This window comes from Hyla sarda, unplaced genomic scaffold (genome assembly GCF_029499605.1).
Source record: "Hyla sarda isolate aHylSar1 unplaced genomic scaffold, aHylSar1.hap1 scaffold_618, whole genome shotgun sequence".
Classification (NCBI taxonomy): Eukaryota; Metazoa; Chordata; class Amphibia; order Anura; family Hylidae; genus Hyla; species Hyla sarda.
Window position 1 is genome coordinate 197981 of NW_026610633.1, and position 7105 is coordinate 205085.

General features: G+C 47.3%; 3 non-coding genes and 1 pseudogene across 3 annotated transcripts; all 4 read left to right on the top strand.

The window, feature by feature from the left end:
• The first annotated feature begins 395 nt into the window (after positions 1-395).
• LOC130341320 (U2 spliceosomal RNA) lies at positions 396-555 on the top strand (annotated as a pseudogene).
• A 695-nt stretch (positions 556-1250) lies between these two features.
• On the top strand, positions 1251-1445 carry LOC130341313 (U2 spliceosomal RNA). Its single transcript, XR_008881276.1, has one exon. It is a non-coding gene; the product is annotated as a U2 spliceosomal RNA (small nuclear RNA).
• A 2094-nt stretch (positions 1446-3539) lies between these two features.
• Positions 3540-3730, top strand: LOC130341294 (U2 spliceosomal RNA). Its single transcript, XR_008881262.1, has one exon. It is a non-coding gene; the product is annotated as a U2 spliceosomal RNA (small nuclear RNA).
• A 2092-nt stretch (positions 3731-5822) lies between these two features.
• Positions 5823-6013, top strand: LOC130341295 (U2 spliceosomal RNA). The gene has a single exon (XR_008881263.1). It is a non-coding gene; the product is annotated as a U2 spliceosomal RNA (small nuclear RNA).
• The last annotated feature ends 1092 nt before the right edge of the window (positions 6014-7105 follow it).

Below are 7105 nucleotides of genomic sequence, written 5' to 3' on the forward strand. Positions count from 1 at the left end.
GTCCTCTATGCTTACAGCTTCCCGTGGGTGTTGGTTTGATACCGTTTGGGGACAGCCAAGGAGGCATCTGCAGGCAACAAAGGTAGGTGTGTGCTTGTGTGTGTGTTTCCTATGCAGATCCTAAGCCCAGTGTCACATGCAAGTAGGAGGAGTAAGAAGGGTTCCTGGCAAATCCGGGTTATGGATTGCATTTAAAAAGGCCCCGTGGGAGTGCAATGGGCCCCTGTCTTGCTGCTTAGCAATAATGGTATGGGTTTAGGTTCTGCTGTGTGTACTGGTGGTTGACTGCCCCCCAGCCCAGAGTGTGCATGGAAAATTGTCTGGCAGCCTCCCTGACAGCAAGCAGTGATAGTGCCCATGAAGGGGACCTTGTTGGGCCCGCCCCTTTCACGGTTATCGCTTCTCGGCCTTTTGGCTAAGATCAAGTGTAGTATCTGTTCTTATCAGTTTTCATGCTGGTGGGGATGGGTGCTGCATGGAGGATGCAGGTGTACCAGGGCTTTCCGGGGCTGGTTCTGAGGAATCAGCTCGACGGCTGCCCCGATGTGACCTGTTCCCTCCGGGTCTCGCCATGAGGCTGAGAGGGTCTAGAGCCGAGGTACTTTTGTGCCTCGGGGAGTGGTGACCCCGAGGTGCCGAAACTCACTGGGAGAATAGACTCACTGAGTTGAAGCACGGGCACCATAATCTCTTCACCTTGTGGCACTCACCTCTTGATTCCCGGCCTTCTGGCTAGGATCAGAGAAATTTTTATTGATCCGGCCGGATGTCCGGGCAGTATATCTGCACACATTCACTTATTTATTTCTTTTTTGTCTCACTGTGTCACTTTTTGCGTGTTGTGTGTTCACAGGATTGGTCAGGATGCGGTAGCCCTTCTGGGTGTCCCTCCTGGCGGTCTAGGGGAGGTGTGTGTGGCCATTAGGTTCCGCACCTCCCTGCAAACACCCCGGGTACTCCTGCTTTGGCAGGGTACCTACCGTAATCGGCTCTGCGGGCAGATACCTTGGCTAACGCCAAGGGGGATGCCGGGAGCATTTGTGGTCCCCTAGTAGCTTCGGCGAAAAGGGACATCGAACCTGGAACCTCGCAGGTACCTTTTGGTCCGGAGGCGAAGGGTAAGGTTTGTTGGGGGGCCTCTCTCCTATCGGAGAAGGGCTTGCGATAGACCGCATCCTTTGTGCACGTTTTTTTTTAGTGTAACACGTTTGCACTTTTTCTTGCACTTTGGGTGAATCGAAAGCACGTTCCTCGGCTTTAGATAAAAAAAAAAAAAAAAAAAAAAAAAAAAATCTGTTCTTATCAGTTTAATATCTGATACGTCCCCTATCTGGGGACCATATATTAAATGGATTTTTGAGAACGGGGGCCGATTTCGAAGCTTGCTTCCGTCGCCCTATGCATTGACCCGATATGGCAGTATCTTCGGGTACAGTGCACCACCCCCTTACAGGGTTAAAAAGAAAGATTCCTACTTTCATTGCTACCTGCTTGCTGGCTAGCCAGCTAGCCAGCCCTGTGGGCCTTGCTGCTGCTGCAGCCAAAAAACAAAAGGTGGTGCTGCTGCTGCTTCTGCTGCTTCTGCTTCTGCTTGTGTCTGGCCCCTGTTGGAGCGTCCAGGCACAGGACTTCTGCTGCTGCTGACTAAATGGCCTCCTTAATTGGATCATTTGAGTAGCCAGCACACCTGTGCAGGTAGGGCATGACATGATAGGCAGCTGCCTTGATAGCGGGTGGGTGCTGAATGTTCCTAATTGACAAAATAAGATTAATGCTTATGAAGAAATATAAAATCTCATCCCTTCCCCAATATCGCGCCACACCCCTACCCCTTAATTCCCTGGTTGAACGTGATGGACATATGTCTTTTTTCGACCGTACTAACTATGTAACTATGTAACATAACATGGGGGGGGGGGGGGGGGTCTCCTGGCTGTTCACACAGGTGTGTCATTGCTGTACATTGACCATGCATTGCTTCTGTGGTATTGCAAAGGCAAAGACAAATGCTTCCAGCCATCCATTGCACTAATGGATTGATCATCAGCTGGCTGTCTATGTCCCGCATCAATATAGACCAAAGTACAGAGGGTTAGGCTATGCTATTGTGCACCTACCTGATGCATCAGAAGGTGCGAGGCCCTTGCTAAATTCTGTGCACAGACTTTGAGATCTATGCTTTAGACTGTATCTAAACCTGCTCCAACATGGACTGACATTCTGGCCTACTTTCAGCCGATGCGACTTGTCTGTCGCTGAACAGTCGCTTTTTATGTATTCAGCACCTATGTATAATGTTGTAAAAATGCTCTAGAAGCTAAAGTCGCAGAAATGTCACACATATTTGGCCTGCAACTTTCTGTGCGACAAATTCAGACAGGAAAAATCAGTATAAATCCTTAGAAAATTATCCCCCAGTGTCTCCATCTGCTGGCGGTATTGAATAAGCATTGCTGCACTGATGGGGTATGCATTAGACGAAAAAAAAGAAGAAAAAGAAGAATAATACGCCCAGAAAAGAGGCGAAAAGGAGAAAAACGTAAAAAAACGTGAAAAAAAAGTAAGAGGAAGAGAAGGGAAAAAAAGGTGGAAATGGGTTTAAAAGTGATTTCGGCGGAGAAATATATATATATATATATATATATATATATATATATATATATATATGCGCACACACACACATAGATATAAACGTATTCTCCGTTGAGATATTGCAGCCGCTGCTGTGTCCAGGCCCAGGAGCCTTAGCACTGTGCTGTGATGTCACTCAATACCACTGACATCACTAGGTGTAAACAACATCTCTCCTTTGCTGTGTATGTGACTATGGAGCTGTTTGGTGATGTCGTCTATTACGGCCTTCATAGAAGCAACAGGAGATTGTTGCATCCATCTTGAACCCTCAGAACTACAGTGCTATGATGTCACTCACTTCCACAGGCCTTGCAGAGTGTAAACAACAACAACCCAGCTTTGTTGTGTATGTAACCAAAGGGATTTGTGATGTCACCTAGAACCTTCACAGCAGCGACAGCTTTATGAGGAGCATCAGCACTGCTCTGCCTGAGCAGAACCATCACCGCCATAGGTTGTCAAATAACCCGGATTTAACCCACACAGGTAAGTCCAATGGGGTGCAGGCATGTCCTCTATGCTTACAGCTTCCCGTGGGTGTTGGTTTGATACCGTTTGGGGACAGCCAAGGAGGCATCTGCAGGCAACAAAGGTAGGTGTGTGCTTGTGTGTGTGTTTCCTATGCAGATCCTAAGCCCAGTGTCACATGCAAGTAGGAGGAGTAAGAAGGGTTCCTGGCAAATCCGGGTTATGGATTGCATTTAAAAAGGCCCCGTGGGAGTGCAATGGGCCCCTGTCTTGCTGCTTAGCAATAATGGTATGGGTTTAGGTTCTGCTGTGTGTACTGGTGGTTGACTGCCCCCCAGCCCAGAGTGTGCATGGAAAATTGTCTGGCAGCCTCCCTGACAGCAAGCAGTGATAGTGCCCATGAAGGGGACCTTGTTGGGCCCGCCCCTTTCACGGTTATCGCTTCTCGGCCTTTTGGCTAAGATCAAGTGTAGTATCTGTTCTTATCAGTTTAATATCTGATACGTCCCCTATCTGGGGACCATATATTAAATGGATTTTTGAGAACGGGGGCCGATTTCGAAGCTTGCTTCCGTCGCCCTATGCATTGACCCGATATGGCAGTATCTTCGGGTACAGTGCACCACCCCCTTACAGGGTTAAAAAGAAAGATTCCTACTTTCATTGCTACCTGCTTGCTGGCTAGCCAGCTAGCCAGCCCTGTGGGCCTTGCTGCTGCTGCAGCCAAAAAACAAAAGGTGGTGCTGCTGCTGCTTCTGCTGCTTCTGCTTCTGCTTGTGTCTGGCCCCTGTTGGAGCGTCCAGGCACAGGACTTCTGCTGCTGCTGACTAAATGGCCTCCTTAATTGGATCATTTGAGTAGCCAGCACACCTGTGCAGGTAGGGCATGACATGATAGGCAGCTGCCTTGATAGCGGGTGGGTGCTGAATGTTCCTAATTGACAAAATAAGATTAATGCTTATGAAGAAATATAAAATCTCATCCCTTCCCCAATATCGCGCCACACCCCTACCCCTTAATTCCCTGGTTGAACGTGAGGGACATATGTCTTTTTTCGACCGTACTAACTATGTAACTATGTAACATAACATGGGGGGGGGGGGGGGTCTCCTGGCTGTTCACACAGGTGTGTCATTGCTGTACATTGACCATGCATTGCTTCTGTGGTATTGCAAAGGCAAAGACAAATGCTTCCAGCCATCCATTGCACTAATGGATTGGTCATCAGCTGGCTGTCTATGTCCCGCATCAATATAGACCAAAGTACAGAGGGTTAGGCTATGCTATTGTGCACCTACCTGATGCATCAGAAGGTGCGAGGCCCTTGCTAAATTCTGTGCACAGACTTTGAGATCTATGCTTTAGACTGTATCTAAACCTGCTCCAACATGGACTGACATTCTGGCCTACTTTCAGCCGATGCGACTTGTCTGTCGCTGAACAGTCGCTTTTTATGTATTCAGCACCTATGTATAATGTTGTAAAAATGCTCTAGAAGCTAAAGTCGCAGAAATGTCACACATATTTGGCCTGCAACTTTCTGTGCGACAAATTCAGACAGGAAAAATCAGTATAAATCCTTAGAAAATTATCCCCCAGTGTCTCCATCTGCTGGCGGTATTGAATAAGCATTGCTGCACTGATGGGGTATGCATTAGACGAAAAAAAAGAAGAAAAAGAAGAATAATACGCCCAGAAAAGAGGCGAAAAGGAGAAAAACGTAAAAAAACGTGAAAAAAAAGTAAGAGGAAGAGAAGGGAAAAAAAGGTGGAAATGGGTTTAAAAGTGATTTCGGCGGAGAAATATATATATATATATATATATATATATATATATATATATATATATGCGCACACACACACATAGATATAAACGTATTCTCCGTTGAGATATTGCAGCCGCTGCTGTGTCCAGGCCCAGGAGCCTTAGCACTGTGCTGTGATGTCACTCAATACCACTGACATCACTAGGTGTAAACAACATCTCTCCTTTGCTGTGTATGTGACTATGGAGCTGTTTGGTGATGTCGTCTATTACGGCCTTCATAGAAGCAACAGGAGATTGTTGCATCCATCTTGAACCCTCAGAACTACAGTGCTATGATGTCACTCACTTCCACAGGCCTTGCAGAGTGTAAACAACAACAACCCAGCTTTGTTGTGTATGTAACCAAAGGGATTTGTGATGTCACCTAGAACCTTCACAGCAGCGACAGCTTTATGAGGAGCATCAGCACTGCTCTGCCTGAGCAGAACCATCACCGCCATAGGTTGTCAAATAACCCGGATTTAACCCACACAGGTAAGTCCAATGGGGTGCAGGCATGTCCTCTATGCTTACAGCTTCCCGTGGGTGTTGGTTTGATACCGTTTGGGGACAGCCAAGGAGGCATCTGCAGGCAACAAAGGTAGGTGTGTGCTTGTGTGTGTGTTTCCTATGCAGATCCTAAGCCCAGTGTCACATGCAAGTAGGAGGAGTAAGAAGGGTTCCTGGCAAATCCGGGTTATGGATTGCATTTAAAAAGGCCCCGTGGGAGTGCAATGGGCCCCTGTCTTGCTGCTTAGCAATAATGGTATGGGTTTAGGTTCTGCTGTGTGTACTGGTGGTTGACTGCCCCCCAGCCCAGAGTGTGCATGGAAAATTGTCTGGCAGCCTCCCTGACAGCAAGCAGTGATAGTGCCCATGAAGGGGACCTTGTTGGGCCCGCCCCTTTCACGGTTATCGCTTCTCGGCCTTTTGGCTAAGATCAAGTGTAGTATCTGTTCTTATCAGTTTAATATCTGATACGTCCCCTATCTGGGGACCATATATTAAATGGATTTTTGAGAACGGGGGCCGATTTCGAAGCTTGCTTCCGTCGCCCTATGCATTGACCCGATATGGCAGTATCTTCGGGTACAGTGCACCACCCCCTTACAGGGTTAAAAAGAAAGATTCCTACTTTCATTGCTACCTGCTTGCTGGCTAGCCAGCTAGCCAGCCCTGTGGGCCTTGCTGCTGCTGCAGCCAAAAAACAAAAGGTGGTGCTGCTGCTGCTTCTGCTGCTTCTGCTTCTGCTTGTGTCTGGCCCCTGTTGGAGCGTCCAGGCACAGGACTTCTGCTGCTGCTGACTAAATGGCCTCCTTAATTGGATCATTTGAGTAGCCAGCACACCTGTGCAGGTAGGGCATGACATGATAGGCAGCTGCCTTGATAGCGGGTGGGTGCTGAATGTTCCTAATTGACAAAATAAGATTAATGCTTATGAAGAAATATAAAATCTCATCCCTTCCCCAATATCGCGCCACACCCCTACCCCTTAATTCCCTGGTTGAACGTGATGGACATATGTCTTTTTTCGACCGTACTAACTATGTAACTATGTAACATAACATGGGGGGGGGGGGGGGGGTCTCCTGGCTGTTCACACAGGTGTGTCATTGCTGTACATTGACCATGCATTGCTTCTGTGGTATTGCAAAGGCAAAGACAAATGCTTCCAGCCATCCATTGCACTAATGGATTGGTCATCAGCTGGCTGTCTATGTCCCGCATCAATATAGACCAAAGTACAGAGGGTTAGGCTATGCTATTGTGCACCTACCTGATGCATCAGAAGGTGCGAGGCCCTTGCTAAATTCTGTGCACAGACTTTGAGATCTATGCTTTAGACTGTATCTAAACCTGCTCCAACATGGACTGACATTCTGGCCTACTTTCAGCCGATGCGACTTGTCTGTCGCTGAACAGTCGCTTTTTATGTATTCAGCACCTATGTATAATGTTGTAAAAATGCTCTAGAAGCTAAAGTCGCAGAAATGTCACACATATTTGGCCTGCAACTTTCTGTGCGACAAATTCAGACAGGAAAAATCAGTATAAATCCTTAGAAAATTATCCCCCAGTGTCTCCATCTGCTGGCGGTATTGAATAAGCATTGCTGCACTGATGGGGTATGCATTAGACGAAAAAAAAGAAGAAAAAGAAGAATAATACGCCCAGAAAAGAGGCGAAAAGGAGAAAA